Here is a 19,409-nt window from a genome sequence, read left to right as displayed (position 1 = left end):
GACCTCCGGCATCGTTCCAATTTCTGAGGCTGTAACACACACACACACGCACACACACACAACATGTGAGAACCAAGGGGATGCTTGTGTCTCTCTCTACTTCATCATAAAAGCCCCTATGTACAAAGGACCCATGACTCCCCTGAGTGTATGACCTAGGAGGTGGAGAAGCTGCATTCCCGGGTGAGGGCTGTCCTTCCCAGGCACGGACAGTAGTGGTGGCAAAACAGGGTTGCTTTTTGAAAGGGTTCATGATGGTTCTTCCTTATGTGGCAGGGTCCTTTACTGCATTTCCAGCGTGATATTAAAATGTGATGTCCTGCCTGTCCACTGACTTCTTCTGCAAATAGCTAGCCCTTGTAGCTCTCATTTGTACTTAAAAGAGACACCTTTAATACTTCTGCTTTGCTATAATTATTTCTGTGCAAATTCTGGAAAGCAAAATAAAATCTCAGGGACGTGTTATAGCTGGAGGAGAAAATATATAATTTGTATAATTATGAAGTTATATATTATATATCCTGACAAATAATTTCCAGGCAAAAAGAGAGCAAACTATTCAGTCAGAGTTGAGTCTCAGAGTCTAGAGGATGGAAGGGGCCAACCAGAGTTCATCCAGCTTCCTTTTACAGATGAGGAAACTGAGGCCCAGGGAATTAAATCGACATTTTCAGTATTGCAGAGGGACTTGGTGGCAGCATCAGGTTTCCCAGCTCCAAGGCCATTGCTCTTTCTATTTTCCAAAGTAAAGTTTAAAAAACGAAAGTATGACATACATACAGAAAAGGGTGCATATCCTAAGTGTATGTAGCTCCATGGAATTTTTACCATTCAGATCAAGAAACAGTATAATACCAGCACCCCAGAAGCACAAATGTTACCAGTATTCTGACTTCCATCACCATACATTTGAATTGACTTAGACAATTAATATAAATTTAGTTTTACAGAATATTCTCTTGGTATCTGGCTTCTTGTGCTATCTTCCGTCCCTCTCCCCAACTTTTTATGTTGAAAACTTTCAAACCTATAGGAACATTGAAGGAACACCGGTCCATCCTTGTGGTAGATGGCACAAACAACCACAGTTTTCCCTTCATCATATCCAGGCCCTTTACGATGTGACTTCTTGGCTTTTCCCTCTCTGCTGTGAAGGCGTCCACCCCTTGACGCTGTGCTGGCCTTGTGATTGGCTTTGACTAAGAAAACGCAGCACGAGTGAGGCTGTGTTTGTTCTGCCATCAGGCCTCAAGAAGCCTTGCAGACTTCCTCTCTCTCTCTCTCTATCTGTATTGGAATTTGCCTCTGCCATGTGAATAAGCCAGGACGAGCCTGCTGGAGCGACAGGGACAGGGTCCTAGTCACTGCAGCCAATGACCAGCCTAGTCCCAGAAGCAGAGCCACCCAGCTGGTCGGCTGCTGATCACATAAGGGACCCCAATAGAGATCACAGGAACCCCCCAGGGGAGCTGAGTCTAAATGGAAAAATAAACTAAATACATGTTTGCTCTTGTGGTGGTTTGTCACACACAAAGGTGCTCAATACAACCCTTTACCGCAAATATTACAGTGCATATCTCCTAAGAACAGAGATTCTCCTACATCGTCGCAATGTAATTATGCTCAGGACATTTACCGTTGATACAATTATACTATCTAATTCACATCCATATTCAAAATTTTCAAATTGTTCCTACAATAGCCTTTATAGCTCATGTTTTTCTATTCAGGACTCAGGTGAGAATTCCTTATTCCATTTAGTCTCATTATCTCTGTCTTGAACAATCCCCATTTCCTCCCCACCCCCTTTTTCTTTTGGTCTTTTGTGTCATTAACATTTTTTAAAAATTAATTAATTAATTAATTTTTGGCTGTGTTGGATCTTCGTTGCTGTGCGCGGGCTTTCTCTAGTTGTGGAGAGCGGGGGCTACTCTTCATTGCAGTGAGTGGGCTTCTCATTGCGGCGGCTTCTCTCTTTGCGGAGCACAGGCTCTAGGCGCGTGGCCTCAGTAGTTGTGGCTCGCGGTCTCTAGAGCGCAGCCTCAGTAGTTGTGGCACACAGGGGCTTAGTTGCTCGGCGGCATGTGGGATCTTCCCAGACTAGGGCTCAAACCCGTGTCCCCTGCAATGGCAGGCAGATTCTTAAGCCCTGCGCCATCAGGGAAGTCCCATGTCATTAACATTTTAAAAAGTCTAGGTCAGTTGATTTTGCATGAATGGTCTTCAGTTTATACTTGTGTGGTTGTTTCTTCAGGATTAATTTCAGATTCTGCACTTTGGGCAGGAATACTGCCCCAATGGTGTCCTCTTCTCTGTACATCACATCACAGGGTCCACGTCCTAATTGCCTGGTTGTTGGGGAATCCCTCTCAAGATGCAGAGGTCTTGATTAAATGGGAAGAGTTCCTGACTGAGAATCTGTTGGTGTGTTACTTGTGTTATATTTGTCCTATGTGGAAAGAGAGTTCATCTAATTTCCCGGGAACCTACTCCACTTTGTTTTAAATTGTTTGTCAACCTTGTCTAGCCCCCTTGTGACCATATTAGAAGGTGACTTTCCTGTATGACTCAGTTATTTATGTATTTGTTTATTTAGTCAAAATATGCCCTTTAACGGTCATAATCAAACATCTTGAAAATTCTGTGGAATATAAAGACACTTGTTTGGAAACTGCATAAAATAAGAACTTCTTCATGTAGTAATGTTGACTGGGTTTTTTGCGGGGAGGGGTACAGGTTTGATTTTTTAAATTGAGATATAGTTGATTTATAGTTGTGTTAGTTGCAGGTGTACAGCACAGTGATTCAGTTATACATATATATAGAGAGATATATATCTATTTTTGAATCAGTTATTTTTTTGTTTGCTCTAATCAAAAGTCATTATCAATTAATTCTTAATAGTTTAGCTTCAATCTCTCTCTCTTTCTCTCTCTTCTCTCTCTCTCCCTCTCTCCCTCTCTCTCCTTTTCTTTTTGTTAGTAAGCCAGACTTGATATAAGGCAAAAGAGAAATAAACTTTTTATTCATCACCCTTGACTTCATTGATGACTTAGCTTTATGATGCATTTTTTAAAAAATTGCAGGGAATCTAAAAATACCTAGGGAAGTTTAAAAGAAATGAAGAAAACACCAACAGATTGGTCATGTTAACTCTTTTTTAACAACTACAGAGTAGTTGAAATATTTTTTTCAACAGCTCCAGGTGAGGTTATATCTGCAAGAAAGCTAAAACTGGTTAATTTGCATTTAGAAGTGAATTTAATGACAGCAGTTCTTCAGCAGAGAAAGATCAAGCTGACACCTCTAAGAAGCCACATCAGAGACCTCTCCACTGAAAACAGCTTTGCAACCGACTGGTTCTCACATCTTTACTAATAAACACGAGATCTCATCACTAATGCTTCTGGCCAGGATTTCACAATGATTGGGGATGTCGTGGCTCATTTGTGAACCAGATGTGTCTAAGCTGAAATCTGAAAATTCTCACTTGGTAAACAGGATGATGAAAGCTAGATATGAAATGGCCCTGTGGAGGAATAAGCATGGAAAAGCTGTTTACACATTTTGGAAAAGCTCAAATTTGGGGCGGTTGTCATTTTACGAAGATCAGGATTTTTCCTTTATTTACCTGGTGTCTAATTTGGTTCTCAAATTGTAGTTCGGTTTTATCCACGGCGACAAAAGCAGCATTTGGGAATAAAGCTTTTATTTGTTGGGGATATGAAAGCCAAATAATCTTTTCAAGGGATGTTTTGGTTACTCACAAAGACTGAAGGATAAACTATTCTCACATTTGTATGTGTGTGTATGTGAGTAAATACATGCCACGGTGATATCAGGCCCAGCAATATTGAAAAACAAAAAAAAATCTACATATGCCGGCCAGGTATAACCAGCCAAAGTAACATTGGCTGCTGTAAGAAACACTCCCCCAAAGCTCAATGACTTAACACAATAAAAATTTATTTTCTTGCTTGTACTGTAATACTATGAATACCTTGGTATTCAGTACTATGAACACTATGAATACCTTCCTTTGATTAAAGGGCCCAGGCTCCTTCTATTTGGTGGCTATGCATTTTCTAGAACCTTTATCCAGCAGACAAGGGAAGAGAGAAAGGATACATGGATGATTGCTCAGGAAGCTTTAAGGGCCAGACCTTATGCCGTTGGCCAAAACTCAGTCACATGGCTCCACCCAACTGCAAGAAGATCTGGGAAATGTAGAATTCCTGTGTGTCTAGGAGGAAAATAAAATGGCTATGTTGAATGCATGGTGCTGTTTCCATATAGAATTATCTCTGCCAAAATACCACTCATTTTCACCAGTATGTGAACAAAAGCTTGTAGTGTCATGGGTGGGTTACATAGAGCAGGGGTTAACATTTTTATTTAAAGGGCTGGATAGTAAACATTTTCAGCTTTGTGGGAAAGGAAGAAATATTAAGTACATTACGTGTGTACTTTTATAATCATTTAAAATGTAACTGCTTAAAAATGTGAAAACCATTCTTATCAGTGACAGTACAAAAAGAAACAGTGTGGGCTTGTTGTGGCCTGTGGGCCATAGTTTGCTGACCCCTGGTCTAGATAAACTCTAAAAGGAAATATTCAGCACTGCAGGATTTTCTGTTTCTCAGATTCTTCCTAAGCTGATTTTGACTTTGGTTGAGTTTTTCAGATAACCTTTTATGGCAAATTATAGGAGAATATAGACTTAATTGAGGTTATGAAGATTAGGCAGAATTAAACAACAGTTTTATGTGACAACAGTTACAGGAGATAGCAGTTAAAAAAATTTACTCTAAACTGGATAATAATAGGAAATATTCGATTATATTTCAAAGTATAGTAAACCTGTAGGTCATTATAAAACTGTAACATAATGCACAGTTATATCATGCTACGATTTTCTAGGCACTTTGTAATGACTATGTTTATTGAGATTCATCTACTAATCTGTGATCTCAATTAAGCACTCAGATGTTGCCTTTCTTCTTGCACTTCCTTCTCTCCTAGTGTTAAGATGGTTATTTTTCCTGGTTATTATACAACTGTATAATAAATAATGAGAATCTGGACTCACAGAATAGTCTAGGGAGAGCCACGGAGGATGATGTCTGCTTGGCTTGACCACATCAATTCTGACTCATTAGCTGGTATGATAACGGCTAAGATTTTATATATCATTTAGATTAAGTAAATGTAACACATATAAAAGAACATTGCAAAAATGTGGTTTGTAGTACAAGATTTTACTAATGAGTAGATTTCTGTTCTTACTGTTAATCATTTCTTTTATTAAGCATTTTTGTAATTATGAAAGCAATATATTTTCACTGCTGAAAATATGGAAAATTATAAAAAAAAGGAAAATTGAAATTATGTATATTTCTGTCACCTAAAGATGATCACTGTTAGCCTTCTGGTATAGATATTTTCTGTTTACACACACATATACACACACCAAACACATACACATATATGCACACACAAATATACATAGCCCGCATACCTATTTAGATATTTTTACATAGTTTGGGGACATGATTGAAACAATATTGCATATGGTCATTAAAAATCCTCTAAAAGAAAACTTTTAATGGCTGCAGCATATTAGCTTGTATGAATATATTGTAATTTAATTAGCCTAACTTCTAGTTTTGGACACATGTTGCACAAAATCCCCTTAATTAAAATGCCCATTAAGAGAGATATACCCAACAAAATAAGTGCTTATATCAACAAAAAGACATATGTAGGAATATTCATAGCAGCTTTGTTCCTAATAATCTGCAACTGGAAACAATCCAAATGTGTATCAATTTTAGAATGGATAAACAATTTTCAATATATCCATACAATGGAATAACATTAGTGGCTGGCTGCTGCACGTAACAATATGGGTGATTCTCACAGACATGATGATTAATGGGAAAAATAGATACAAAAGAATACATTCTATATCACTCCATCTATATGAAATTCAAGAATAGGTCCAACTAATCTAAAGTGATGAGCTATCAGAATAGTGTCTTGGGAGGAGTGTAGACTGGGAAGGAGCACGAGGAAAACTTCAGAATACTAGAAGTCTTCTATTTTTTGATCCGGGTGCTGATAAGTTGTACCCCTAGAAACAGAAATAAGAATAAAAATACTGTGTGAACTGGGACTTCCCTGGCAGTCCAGTAGTTAAGACTCCAGCGCTTCCTCTGCAGAGGGCATGGGTTCGATCCCCGGTCAGGGAACTAAGATCCCACATGCCGTGCGGTGAGGCCACGCACACACACAAATAAATACATAAATACATAAATACATAAATAAATAAATAGCTTAAACAATAAAGGTTTCCTAACACACATAGGGAAAAAAAATACTGTGTGATACATCTTTGAAGATAGGTTGTCACTACATTTCTTATACATTCCTTAGTATACAGTAATCTCATAATTTCTTAAAAAAATGCTATTTTGAATTAAATAGCATATTTTTTTTCTAAAAGTCTATAGTTTCTTTTTCTATTACGCACACTTTAGCCGTGTGACTTGCCTTGGTTTGTGGCATGTGTGCAGAAGCAGTGGTGTGTCAGTTCTGAGGTCGGGCCTTAAGAGATACTGTGTGTTTCTTCTCACCCTCTCGTGCTTCTGCCCCGGGGCAGCTACTGTCCTAAGGGGGATGAGAGATGTGAGCGGAGCAGCCCTGGGGCTAGGGCCAGCTGGGCCTGAGTAAGTCACGCACCCCCCCACCTGCTCTGCAGATATGTGAATAGTTGATTATTGTTTTAAGCCACTGAATTTTAGGGAGATTTTTATCCAGCATTAGCATAGAACTAGTTACCTGATTCCTAAAATTTCCAGAAAAATGACCCGAATTGTTTGTCGTTGACTCAGGTTCACAATTACTGACACAAAATTTGAATAAACAAATTAGATGTAAAATTGTATAGCTGGAAGATAATGGTATCCCACCTTTACAATTTGTCACATCTACATAACTCCTCCATCAGTATTAACCTAATCCCTTTCTTTGACTTAATTTTAAATCAATCATTTAGATCAGCATTTCCACCTACCCATATCCAAGCAATAACATTCATGAAATTAAAGTTTGATGTGTTAAATTTTTCATATCTATATCAGTACCTGTATCTATATGTGTATATGTATCTATTGGTACATACTGTGGCAGTTATCATTCTATGTGTGCATTCATCAAAGCTCATTTGTTATTTTCCTGGGCACATAGAAAGATTGCATTTCCAAGCTAGCTGGGGCCATGTGATTGAATTCTGGCCAAGAATGCTTAGATCAAGAATAGTCAGGATCAGCGGTACTGATTTATTCATTTCTAGACTCACTTCCCAAAATCTCCTGCACTCTTTCTCTCTCTCTTTTCTTGTGTACTGCCTGGATACAAAGAATGTAGTTTAGGACTCTAGGGTCCTTGAAAATGGCAGAGTCAGTAGAGGGAAGGAACCCTGAGTTTTAAACCACCTTGTCGATCACAGGTCTTCCCACATCCACTCCACCCCTCCTCCCACCCCACCAGCCTGCCCTGGACCATCCAGGAGTGAGAAATGAATGCTTACTGTGTTAAGCTACTGGGAATTCAGGAGGTGTTTGTTTTAGCAGTTAGAGGTACCTATCTAATAAAAATACATAACCCTTAAAATGAGAACATATCCATCCATCTATCACCTAAGCTTACCTCTGTGCCACCTGTGATCCAAATGCCCCACTTTCGAAGCACCGCTTGACAGTCAAAGAAACTGAGCCCCTGAGAGGGAAGGTGCCACCCAAGCATGCACAGTGAGTTAGAGCACGAGCTCAAGTCGCAGACTGGCTATGTTCCAGGAACGCTGTCCATGGATTTAGCCCCCTCAAGATTAGGGAAGCGTCGGTCACTGACACTGCCAATGCCCCGTATTTCCTTGGTGCCACTGATAGATGCCAGGGACTCCCCACTTTGATCCCCTGTGTCTCTGGGAGCTGCCCTCCTCCAAAGCACACACAGGAGGTGGTGGGCAAATACCACCACTTCCTTCCTTCAAGGCCTCTTATACACAGTGTCCCAGTGGGTGCTCAGAGGGGCTGAGCCCCCATGGCCCCCAGGGGTACCTGCCCTCTAACACCACTCTCCACGCCCTCCCCTCACCCTCACTCCCCCCCTTCCCCACAGGCCATGGCAGACAGCATGAAGGAAGGCACCTCAGAGGAGGTGACTTTTGAACAGAGTCGAGAATTTGAGGAGAGACAGTGTCAGGCACTTAAAACGGTCCTGGAGGTGGGAAGGGCCTGGCACGCCCAGGGCCTAGCAAGGAGGCCTGTATGGCGGAAGCAAGCGGGTGGACGGTGCGGGGAGCTCTGAGAGAGGTGGGTATGGGCTAGACTGCTGCACAGAGGTCTGAATGTGCCCTAAGAAAGATGGGAAGCCAGCAAATCTCCTCAGGTTAAGCAGAGGAGCCATTTAACTTGATTTACGTTTCCGAAGTTCAGTGACAGACCTTTTCAGAAGATGTGGGACCCAAGGCATTGGCCCTTTGGATGGGAGGCAGCCCTCGCAGCTCCACACATGCTGACAGCCCCCCGCCCCCTGTTCCTTGTCTGCCACGCTCACCGCGGTCTGTCTGAGGCTCCTTCCAGACAGAATAGGCAGTAAAAGTGCCCCTGGAGGGGGAAAGACACCCCAACTGCTTTCTAACCTGATACCTTGGGCCCTCTTCTGTCTTAAGCCCCTTGAACTGCAAGCTACCTCATACCAAATCCAAAGTGGGCTCAATTCAATGGGGAAGAAAATATGAGCCACGATTAAAAAGGCATTTCCCCCACGCTAGGCCTCACAAGATATAATTATCTTTTTGTACCACACCCTGTTAAAATTATTAAAGCAGGCTCCGGCCATACTTCCATGCCCAGGGGAAGAATTCTATTACAAAGGTGGACAGAATGGGCCCTTGAAAACTCCAACAAGGGATCCTGGAGATGACGGGGGTGGGGGTGGGGGGGAATTGTGAGCTGTAGATGTAAAATAATTGACTAAAAGTGGCCCAGACCGACTTAGTGCTCTGAGGGGAGCTTCTGTCACCCCACTCCCTTCCAAGGTGGGGAATTCTGTTATGAAAGCAATTAGGTTGTTCAAGACTTGGAAATAAGACGTCTCAAAATTAAAATAAAACTATGGAAATCCAAAACCAATCAGTACTCAAAAGATGGATTAAATCTGTCTTTAAACATATAGATGCTGGGGTAATATTATTTGAGTTATTATATTCATGAGGATTCTGAGAAGCCTTATGACGCTGTTAAGGTTTATGCGAAATGATTTTGCAAAGCTGTTTTTGGTGTGAGCCAAAGTGACAAGCACTTGGATAAACACTATGTTTCCCTCTGAGAGACCCATTTATTGTCGTTTCAAAATGGATTTAAAGAGTTGGGTCAGAAGTTGTTTTAAAAGGTGAGCTTATCCTTGTAGTTCTTGCATTTCTTAGTCTGAAGCTCCCAGCCCCCAGCCCTACTCTGAAGTTTAAAAGGATGGTTTGACAGTACAAATTACTTTCTTTGTTTTCTATGGAACAGAGCTTCTGGTTTTTATAGGCATATAAACTATTTTTATAACTTAAATCTCTACAAGTTGTGGCATGAAGAGAAATAGTCAAAGGCTATAAAAAATGTATGATAAATCGCTGCTGATTAAAAATGCAAGTATTGGCCATGTTAACTGAATCCAATAACTGGTTTTTCATATTGTCATTTGACTAAATTCTTTTTTTCAATCCGTAAAGGCACATTTTATGAAAATAGACCACTATTTCAAGAGCACTGAGGCAGTTAAAAACGCAAAAACACTTCCAGTATCTGAACAAGATAGGAAAGTTTGACCCATGGACATTAAGATGAGTGTTTACATATGAAATAGATACATATGCACATGGATCATCCTGAGATTGCTGAAGGAGAGATTTTGCTTCATTTTTATTTATTTATCTTAACTTTAGAGAAAGGGTTCAAACTGTCATGTTTTCAACCTACTGACATCTGTGCTCCAATTTTCCTCATAAAATGGGGACAATAATAGTATCTGCTTGTAGTTACTATGGTTGCAGGTATTAATTCAGTTAAAAATCTATGCACAGTAACATTCAATATATGTCACTTATATTCTCCATCACCTAGTTATTGAGCATGTAGCTAATGCTTAGTAATTGCTTATTAATGAATATTCAGTTAGGATAGATCTTTTCTAGAATTTGAATGAGAAGATAGATGTTTTCTTAGTCCAGGGAGGCCAATGGTCATTCAACACACTTTCATTGGTATGTGTCATGAGTTACAGTGAACGATCAGTGCTGTATTGGAGAAAGACAGACTGACGTGTGACAGTCAAGTGTTAAATTTCCAGGAATTTTGTCAGCTTGCTTTTAAACACGGCCATTTTTAAGAATTTAATTACATAAATGAACAATTAAATAAGTTATATTAAAAGCAAAGGTAATGCTCAAAATTTATTTCCTCATTATTTTCCATTTTACAATTACCTATGGTCTTGAATTTATTCCTATCTGTTGCAGCTATATGGTGGAAATACTATATAATGGTGTGCTTTTGTACATCTCCTCCCAACTCTGTGTTCAGTGACATTATTTATGTTGGTAACTGAAATCAGCCATGGAGAGCATATTTATACCATAGAAATCAGCAAATATACAAGTCAGGGCTCCCCCCATTCTCTACTCTCCCCACCAAGCCTCCCTCCCCCCCAAAATAAATATTTATCAGCACACCACTGGCTCTGTCTGGGCTGCAGGGGGAATTGGGAGGATATCTTCAAAAAGTTTATCATCTAGAAGAGTCTACAATGTTTTATTGCTTCATCCTTAATTTTTCTTCACATTTAAGTTTTCACAGGTCATTACGTCAGGGAAAACTGAACTCATATCATGATATTTCTGATAACTCAGAGTGAAACCTGCATGTATATTCCCTTATTTTCTTTCTTTGCACATAAACATTTAGATAGTTAGCTTTTGGTAGCATATGAGTAGCATTTTAGGAATTCAGAGGAGAATTGGATATTACATTTCTTTCTTTTTTAATTGATTGATAATGTTTAAAGCTGTGTACTAATACAGGGAGCTCTGTCATGGAAAATACAAAATAACATCGAATTAAGCGCCACCATCCACCCAGGTACTCACATTTATCCTTCCCCTCACCCTCCACAGCCTATCCATCAGCAAGCCTTGCTGGTTCTTTACCTCCAAAAATACATCTGAAACCCACTGACTTCTCACCCCCAATGCCAGCCCCTCAGCCAGACCTCCATCAGCTCTCATCCAGGCTCCTCCAACAGTCTTGACCTCATTTTCATTCTTCCGCTTCTCCAATCCCCTTCTCTCATAGTAGTAGGAATGACCTTTTATTTTTTTCAGAATACATTAATTCTATTTTTTCCATTAAAAATCACTTTATTGAGTAATCTCTGACATACAAAAAGCATAAGTATGCATTTGTAAAACCATCACCACAATCTATGCCATAAACATATTCATCATCTCCGAAAGTTTCCTCCCACCCTCTTGATTTATTATTATTATTATTTTTTGTGTGTGTGTGATAAGAACACTCTTGTGATCTACCCTCTTAGCAAACTTTAAAGTCTACAATACAGTATTGGTAATTATAGGCACTATGCTATATAGTAGATCTCTAGGACTTAGTTATAGGAATGCCAATCAGGCCATGTCACTCCCCTCTTAAAACCCACTGGGGTTGTGAATTGCACTTAGAATAAAACGCAAATTCCTTGCCGTGGCCCACAAGACTCTACAAGATCTGATCTTTGCCTGTTTGCCCCACCTCATCTTGGGCCGTTCTCCCCCTGACTTTCTAACCTCCAGGGTCATTGTTCTTCCGACAGGTCCTGGAACACATCCATTCTCTTCTGTCTTGGGGCTGTAAAAATTAATAAACAGAAACTTCAATTAAAATAGAGTTGGAGGCCAGAAGGGGGAGCTCTCATGCCCTAGGACAACAGTAACCGAGCCCAACAGAAAGAAGAAAGACTTCCTCTCCTTGCCTGGCAAGAGCTCAGCCAATGAGAGACTGTCACAACCCAGCCAATGAAAAGCCACTATACTTCAAACTCTCAATTCTGAAGTCCTGCAGATCTTAGCTGAAATGTCACCTCCTCGGAGGGGTCTTCCTTGATCATTCTGTATAAAATATGTCCCTGCTCTGATATGTCTTCACCACAAGTCTGTATCTCCTTCATTTACAGCAGTTTTCATCATTTGTCAATGTGTATTGGTTTACTTACTTGTCTTTTGTATGGTTCCCTAACTAGTCTGTAAGCCCCATGAGCTCAGGGGCCACGTCCGTTCCATCCGAGCCCACCCAAAGCTGAGCACAGTGCCGGAAGCACGGTGGGCACTCAGAAACACTTCCTGAATGAAAGATGGAAGTGTAGCCACGTGTGAAGATTTCTTTAAGCCCAGAGTTACATGTTACTGTAACTACCACTTTCAAATGAAAATAACCCTCATTTTGCTTTTTTCTCTTCTGACAAGATAACAAGAATTTGTTTCCCAACACTTGCATGCATGTCTTCCCACTTTTGTATCTCTACTTGTCGGCTGCCGCCCCACCCCCTGCCGTCCACAAGGTCCCTTCTCAAATGCTTTCCTGTGAGCTCACCTCCATGAGCTTTCCCCTGGTCTTCCCTGAGGGTGTGCCCTTTATCAAACCTTCCTCCTCTCTCTGGTGCCTTCTTAAACGCTCTTACCTTGCTGAATGCAATTGTAAAGTGGACCAGAAACTTTTCCAGAGCCCAAACAACCCTACATCCCCGAGCAACCTAGCAGCACGCTTTGTAAATAACCCTGCTCTCAGTAAAAGTTGATCAATTAATTTGTTTATGATGAAAAACTGAAAAACTTACTGAAAAACATTTGAGTTAATTACCCAAATGTTTCCAAATGTCCAGGTGTTTATCTTCATGGAAGAAAAAAAGAAAACTCTGAATGAATGATTAGACGTCTTCTTTTCATCTTGGTGGTTTAGAGCTGTTTAAACACAGTCCCCTGGTTTGTTTCTTTTCAGCTTCCCTTGCTCCAGGAGCACAAATTTGCCTCGGTCTAGTGCTTCCTCTTTAAAAACCATCTTTAAAAAATTTAGGGTTTCCTCTTTAAGGAAAGGCTGAGAAACACTACAAAGACTAATATTGAATAATAAATGTCATGAAGTGAAATTCCTTTTGCACATTTTGTAGGAAGAGCCAAGGCAGACCCGCTCAAAGGCCTGGCAGTCTCTCTATGTCGGGATCAAAGGGCAGGTGACCTAGATTCCAGCCTGACGTTTGCAGCATAATGTGTTTGCTGCTCTGCCTCTAAATTCCAAAGAAGGTCACCGTGAAATGAGTGGGGTTGTGTGACTCCATTTTCTTAACTTAAAATGCTTGCAAAAGTAACTTGCCTCTCATTTTAGAAGTTCCAATATCCCTTTTTATTTTGACCTTTTACAGAAATATCCTATACCTTGGCTACAAAGAACGGGGCTGTGAACTTCCTGGGGTGATGGCAATGATCTCCATCCTGATAGGATTGTGGATCACCTAGGTGCATGTGTTTGTTAGAACTCATAGAATCAAGTACTTCAAGACCTATGTACTTCCCCCTACAAATATCATACAGCAATTTTAAAAGGAAAAAAAAAAGATAACACATGGGTTCTGAAAATAGTCAAGTAGTACAGAATGGGATGAAGAAAAAAACTTAACAATTAAAAAAAAAAAAAAACTACAGAGGCAATTATCACACAATGTGGTCCAAGGCCAGCAGCATCCATCGGCATTCCCTGAGAGCTTGTTTAGACGCGAAGACCCTCAGGTCTCACCAGGGACCTGCTGCATCAGGATCCATAGGTTAGCAAGGTGCCCCAGGAGATTTGTCTGCACGTTAAATTTAGAGAAGCCTCGCCTTAAAAAAATGAGGGCCAGTGGTCTAAATGCTGATGTCCATCTTATCAGCTGAGCTGCACTGCTTACCTGTGACTTCGGTTAAAATTTAGCCGTTTCCTCGCTTTCCCTGATTTTGCTGAATCTCTCCTACCTCCCCCCCACCCCCCCTCGCCCCGAGCCTCCCTTGCCTGAGACTGGCTTGGGAAGCTGCCATTCAGACCCGATTTTGTTCACAGCTATGCAACCGGCTGGCCCTGGCCAAAGGAGCATAGTGAAACCACTTAACTTCCTGCACCTCTGTTTACTCTTCTTTACAAAAGACATAATGGCACTGAGCTACCAGGAGCTTAAATTAATTAATGTTTATAGAGCACATCAAGCTTTGGGGATAAAAGCCTCTTTGAAAGTGCATGTAATTATCATTATGGCTAATGAAGCTCCATGCCAACCCCTCCCCCTCACTGGGGGCGTGGAGAGCTGCCCTGGTAACATAATCCAGAGAAGGTGGCAATTTAACTCAAATGTCACTTTCCTTCTTTGGTCACTCTATTAGTATTTTCAGGTTTTTTTTCTTCTTTTTTTAAGTACACATTGGATGTAGCTGAACTAACTGGGTTTATGGTAAAATAAGCAAAACATGTTCTAAACGCAGTGCTTTTCTCCAGCCTCAGACGCTGTGATTCCACTGTTTCCTTGGTTGGGAAATGAGATCCAAAGAGCCAGAGAGAGAGAAAGAGAAGGGGTGGGGGGGGGGGAGGGGGGAGAGAGAGAGAGAGAAGCTTTTACTAGAAGGTGACTTGGAGTTTATAGTGATGGTTCTCATCATATTGAGGTTTATTGTTTAGTCTTGGGGTTGACCAACTTCTGGGAACGTATTTAGTGCTGGTTGCAGTAGAGAAGACACCCTCAGTAGGTCTCTACTCTGGGAAAATTACAGTTTAACGGAAAAAATGTATCATCTCCAAGTGGGAAACTCAACAACCAACAGCATTCACAGGGAGCCCTGTTTCCTTAACACAGATTATAGTGCAAATGACAATTTTAAATTACCCTCTTCATTTCTACTCTTTATGTCCCAGCTCGTTTGCTTGATTTTGCAGATCACGAAGGATGCAACTGCAAAAATGTCAGTGAAGGAGCCACCGTGCCTTTGTGAATTTATTTTAAAATGATTTATTATTTGAGTTTTGGGAAATCAACTCATATTTGTACAAGTTGGAGAAACTTGCTGCTTTCTCTATTTGCAATCATTTTGAAGAGAGACACTGGAGTTTAAAAGGATCTTGTAAGGATAAATTCACATGCTTGTGAAACTGGGTTTTATCACTGCCGGTAAAGCTGCCTAAGTGTTAAGAGTTCTCGAATTGGGCCTCGGGACTGGGCCATGCACAGAGTGGCCTTTAACACCCTTGGTTAAAGGAGTTAATCTACAGCACAGGCCACCCTTGCTCAGAAGAGGAAGAATCCCCGAAACTGGAGCGCAGGCAATGTCTTGACTTGTGAATCCCTAGACTGGGCACCATCTTGGCGGCTTCTTGAGGACAGCCTCTCCCCTCTTCACTTCCTTTGTATCCCCCAGAAAGGTTGAGGATGCTGCCTCGGGGATGGTGGGCTACCGTTCACTGAAAACCAGAGTTGAGTCATAGAGGCAAACACACATGTCAGTTATCAACATAAATATCAAATTCACTTACAGGATCTCGGTCAATTTAAGAGGCATTCCTCAGAATCTCCTCTGTCCCACAGAATGAAAAGGATTTAAGAGGCATTCCTCAGGATCTCCTCTGTCCCACAGCATGAAAAGCGTTTCTCGCCTCAAGGGGCTGGTGAGTGAGCTATGGAGTTGAGATAAATATGTTCATGTTTGTCTCTTCCACTAGAGAGCTTTAAGAGGGCAGGAACCAGGTCCGTTTCACTCACTGTTTGGGTCTTAGTGAATAGTAGAAGCTCAATACATATGTTTTTGAATGCATGGAGGAAGGGAGTGAGGAAAGAAGGAAGGAAGGAAGAAAATGAATTAAACTATCCATTCCATGCTGTTGTTATTCAAATAGAAGCCAGTTAACATGGGCAGGTTTCTAAGGAGGAAGGCGATGAATAAGCGTCTAATGGCAGGATGGAGAAACAGATGGGAAAAGGAAGAACATTCTAGTGGAGGAAAATGACAAGAAAAAGAATGAAAATTAATATGTAGGTTTGTGGATTTGTGGATGAGGTGGAGTTATTGCCCCCCAAAAAAGAGAGCATGGGGCCAAGTTCCAGGCATTTAGGTATGACATAGGAAGAGAGAGTTGCACTTTATTAGGTCATGTCTACTTAATAATGAGAATCTAATTAAAACCGAAAAATTTAAAAATGCAGACATTCCCAAGTAACTGAATATTTGTGATATATGGAGAATAATATCAAAATATTAATTAGGCTGAAATTTTCCAGGCTTTGCTATTTATGTATTCATGCTAGATGATATTTTCAATTAATTTTTTGGAAATAATTTGTATCTTAGGAAAGGTATAATTATTACATGAAAATAAAATTCTTGTTTTTTTTTTTTTTTCCCATGGCAACTGAAGTAGGATCTTATGCAAAAACCCTAACGAACTTTTTGGCCAATCCAAATTTTGGTGTGGGCATATCCAAAATCAGGAAAGAGAAACAGGAAGGGGTTAAAAATGTGTTTAAAACCTTCCTGTAAATCATTGGCCAGGATAAAATTTGAACCCTAGACTCTCTGGATCTGAGCTGAAAACTACACACCTTCTCTGTTCTTTGAATATAGAAATCTCTATTCTAGGGTAATAAGGAGAAAAAGTTCAATTTATCACGTAACTTGTAGAGCATGATGGTTGCATGACGGTTGCCTAACTCTTGACTTTCTGTACAGGACAGAGCCAATTCAGTGAACAAAGGATAAGTAGGTTTGACTTGGTCTGGACAAAGTCTTTGAGTCTTTAGACAGGCAAATCTAAAAATAATAGTAGTGAGTAAAATGTGAACTTTCCCATTCATCCTAATGGGGTTGTCAACTATGAAGTTTAATTATATCACTGGTAGCCATTTGATGGCAGTTATGGGACTTAGAGGCCAGCAATTAGCGGTGACTTCTAGCCCAACGAAGTACCTCCAGTTTCTTGATTGTTGTAATGATTGTTCGCTAAGCAGAAGGTCAGTTAAAGTCTTTTTGATCCCAGTCAATAGCCTTAGTTACTGAGCCATTAGTTTCCTAATAACCGGCAAATCCTCTGCTCAGCTAGGTCTGTCTTGGATGTGTTGGTCATTCTTACCAGATGAGCCAAATGGTCTTGTATTTCTGATTGCGATTTTATAAAGAAAACCACAAAATAGAATTGAGAAATGGCCAGCAAGCAAGTTCTGTTTCTTTTGTGTGCCTGCCCTTTCTCTCTCTCCAGGGGGATCTGGTCTAGCTCATCAACCTGGTAGGGACTGAATGAAGTTGGGTTGCTATTGACAGGGGAGCTCTCAGGGCAACATAGTGCCTGGTCCACTCATTCCTTTATTCCTTCATCTATTCATTTCATAAAGTATGTTTTCAAGTCTCCTGTGTGCTAGGCACTGGTGTAGGGTAAGCTTGGCTGACAAAAATCCTTGGAGCTTACAGTATACAAGTAAACAATTTAGAATGTACTTGTATAATTCTAGTATACAAGTAAATAGTTTATTTTTTAAATTGAAGTGTAGTGATTTACAATGTTTCAGATAAACAGCAAAATGATTCAGTTATATATATATATATATATATACACACACACACACATATAACTTTATATAGTACATATATAACTATACATATATAGTTATATATATATATATAATTTTTTCAGATTCTTTACCATTATAGGTTATTACAAGATATTGAATATAGTTCCCTGTGCTATACAGTAGGTCCTTGTTGGTTATCTATTTTTTATATAGTAGTAAGTATCAGTTAATCCCAAGCTCCTAATTTATCTCTCCCCCCCTTTCCCCTTTGGTAACCGTAAGTTTGTTTTCTATGTCTGTGAGTCTATTTCTGTTTCGTAAATAAGTTCATTTGTATCACCTTTTTAGATTCCACATATAAGTGATATCATGTGGTATGCCTTTCTCTGTCTGACTTACTTCAGTTAGTATGATGATCTCTCGGTCCATCCATGTTGCTGCAAATGGCATCATTTACAAGCAACTAGTTTAGAATTGGCTTGTGTAAGAGTGATAAAGTGCTGTGATGACAATAAAGCAGAGTGCTGAGGTTGGTGTGGGCCTGACTTTAGGTCATCACTGAACAGCAGAAATATCATGTGGGCCAAAATGTAAGCAGCATATGACATTTAAAATTTTCTGGCAGTCACATTAAGAAAAGTAGAAAGAAACAGGCAAAATTAATTTTAATAATATACATTTAACTCAATATATCCAAAATAGCATTTCAACAAGTAATCAATATAAAAATTATTAATGAGATGTTTTATAGATTTTTTTCATACTAAAAGTCTTTAAAATCCAGTATATGTTTTATGTATATGGCACGTATATGGCACCTATGAAGTGCTCAACATCCACATATGGCTAGTGGCTACTATATGGGACAGCGTAGTTTTAGATAGTGGGTGAAGAGGGACTTTCTACCACCTAAATAAGGGGAAAGAGCCAGCCATGCAAAGATATGCACTCCAGATAGAGGGATCAGAAAGTGCAAAGGCCCTGAGGCAGGGTTAAGTTTTGAAACAAATTTGAATTCAACTGGAAAATAAGAAAACAAATATAGCTAGACATTCAATTTATAACACTTGTAGGCAGCCCTGCTAAATGGTTTAAAACCAAGTTATTTTTTCAAAATGCTCACATAACACAACAGGCCATCATTTCTTATGAGCCTAAACGAAATGGTCTGTTCAGCTCAGTTTAATCACTTGATTATAATAAAAATGAACTCAGTGCAAAACAAAACTTTAAAAAAAAATGTAATGGGCAAGTGGATGCATATTGAACATATTTTTTTTTCTTTTGCCTTCAAACATGCAAATTCATCACAGTCTAGTGTGTCTTTTACTGATAAATATACTAATTATAGATTCTGGGTTCTAATAGCATTATCTATCTTCAGGACAGGACTTTGTAAAAAATACATCTGGGGACCATTGCTTGTGTTTCATCTTTCTCTGGAGTCAGGCCATGTTTGACCCCTCAGTGAGCCTGGCAACATAATGAATTCATTAGCAACAAGGGTACACTATACATAGAAAATGAAAACTCACACAGAAATCACTTTAAAAGAATCATTGAATGTATTTTAAAATACAATGTCTGGAATATACTTTTAATGGCATATAAACATTCTCGTATTTGCGTGATATGAATTTGATATATGTCTTCATTTGGATTCCTCTAGAAGGCAACTCTGAGAAAAGGATATGAGTGCATGGAGTTTATTTGGGAGGTGATCCCAGGAAGCA

This window comes from Eubalaena glacialis, chromosome 13 (genome assembly GCF_028564815.1).
Source record: "Eubalaena glacialis isolate mEubGla1 chromosome 13, mEubGla1.1.hap2.+ XY, whole genome shotgun sequence".
Lineage (NCBI taxonomy): Eukaryota > Metazoa > Chordata > Mammalia > Artiodactyla > Balaenidae > Eubalaena > Eubalaena glacialis.
This window is presented reverse-complemented; position numbering follows the sequence as displayed.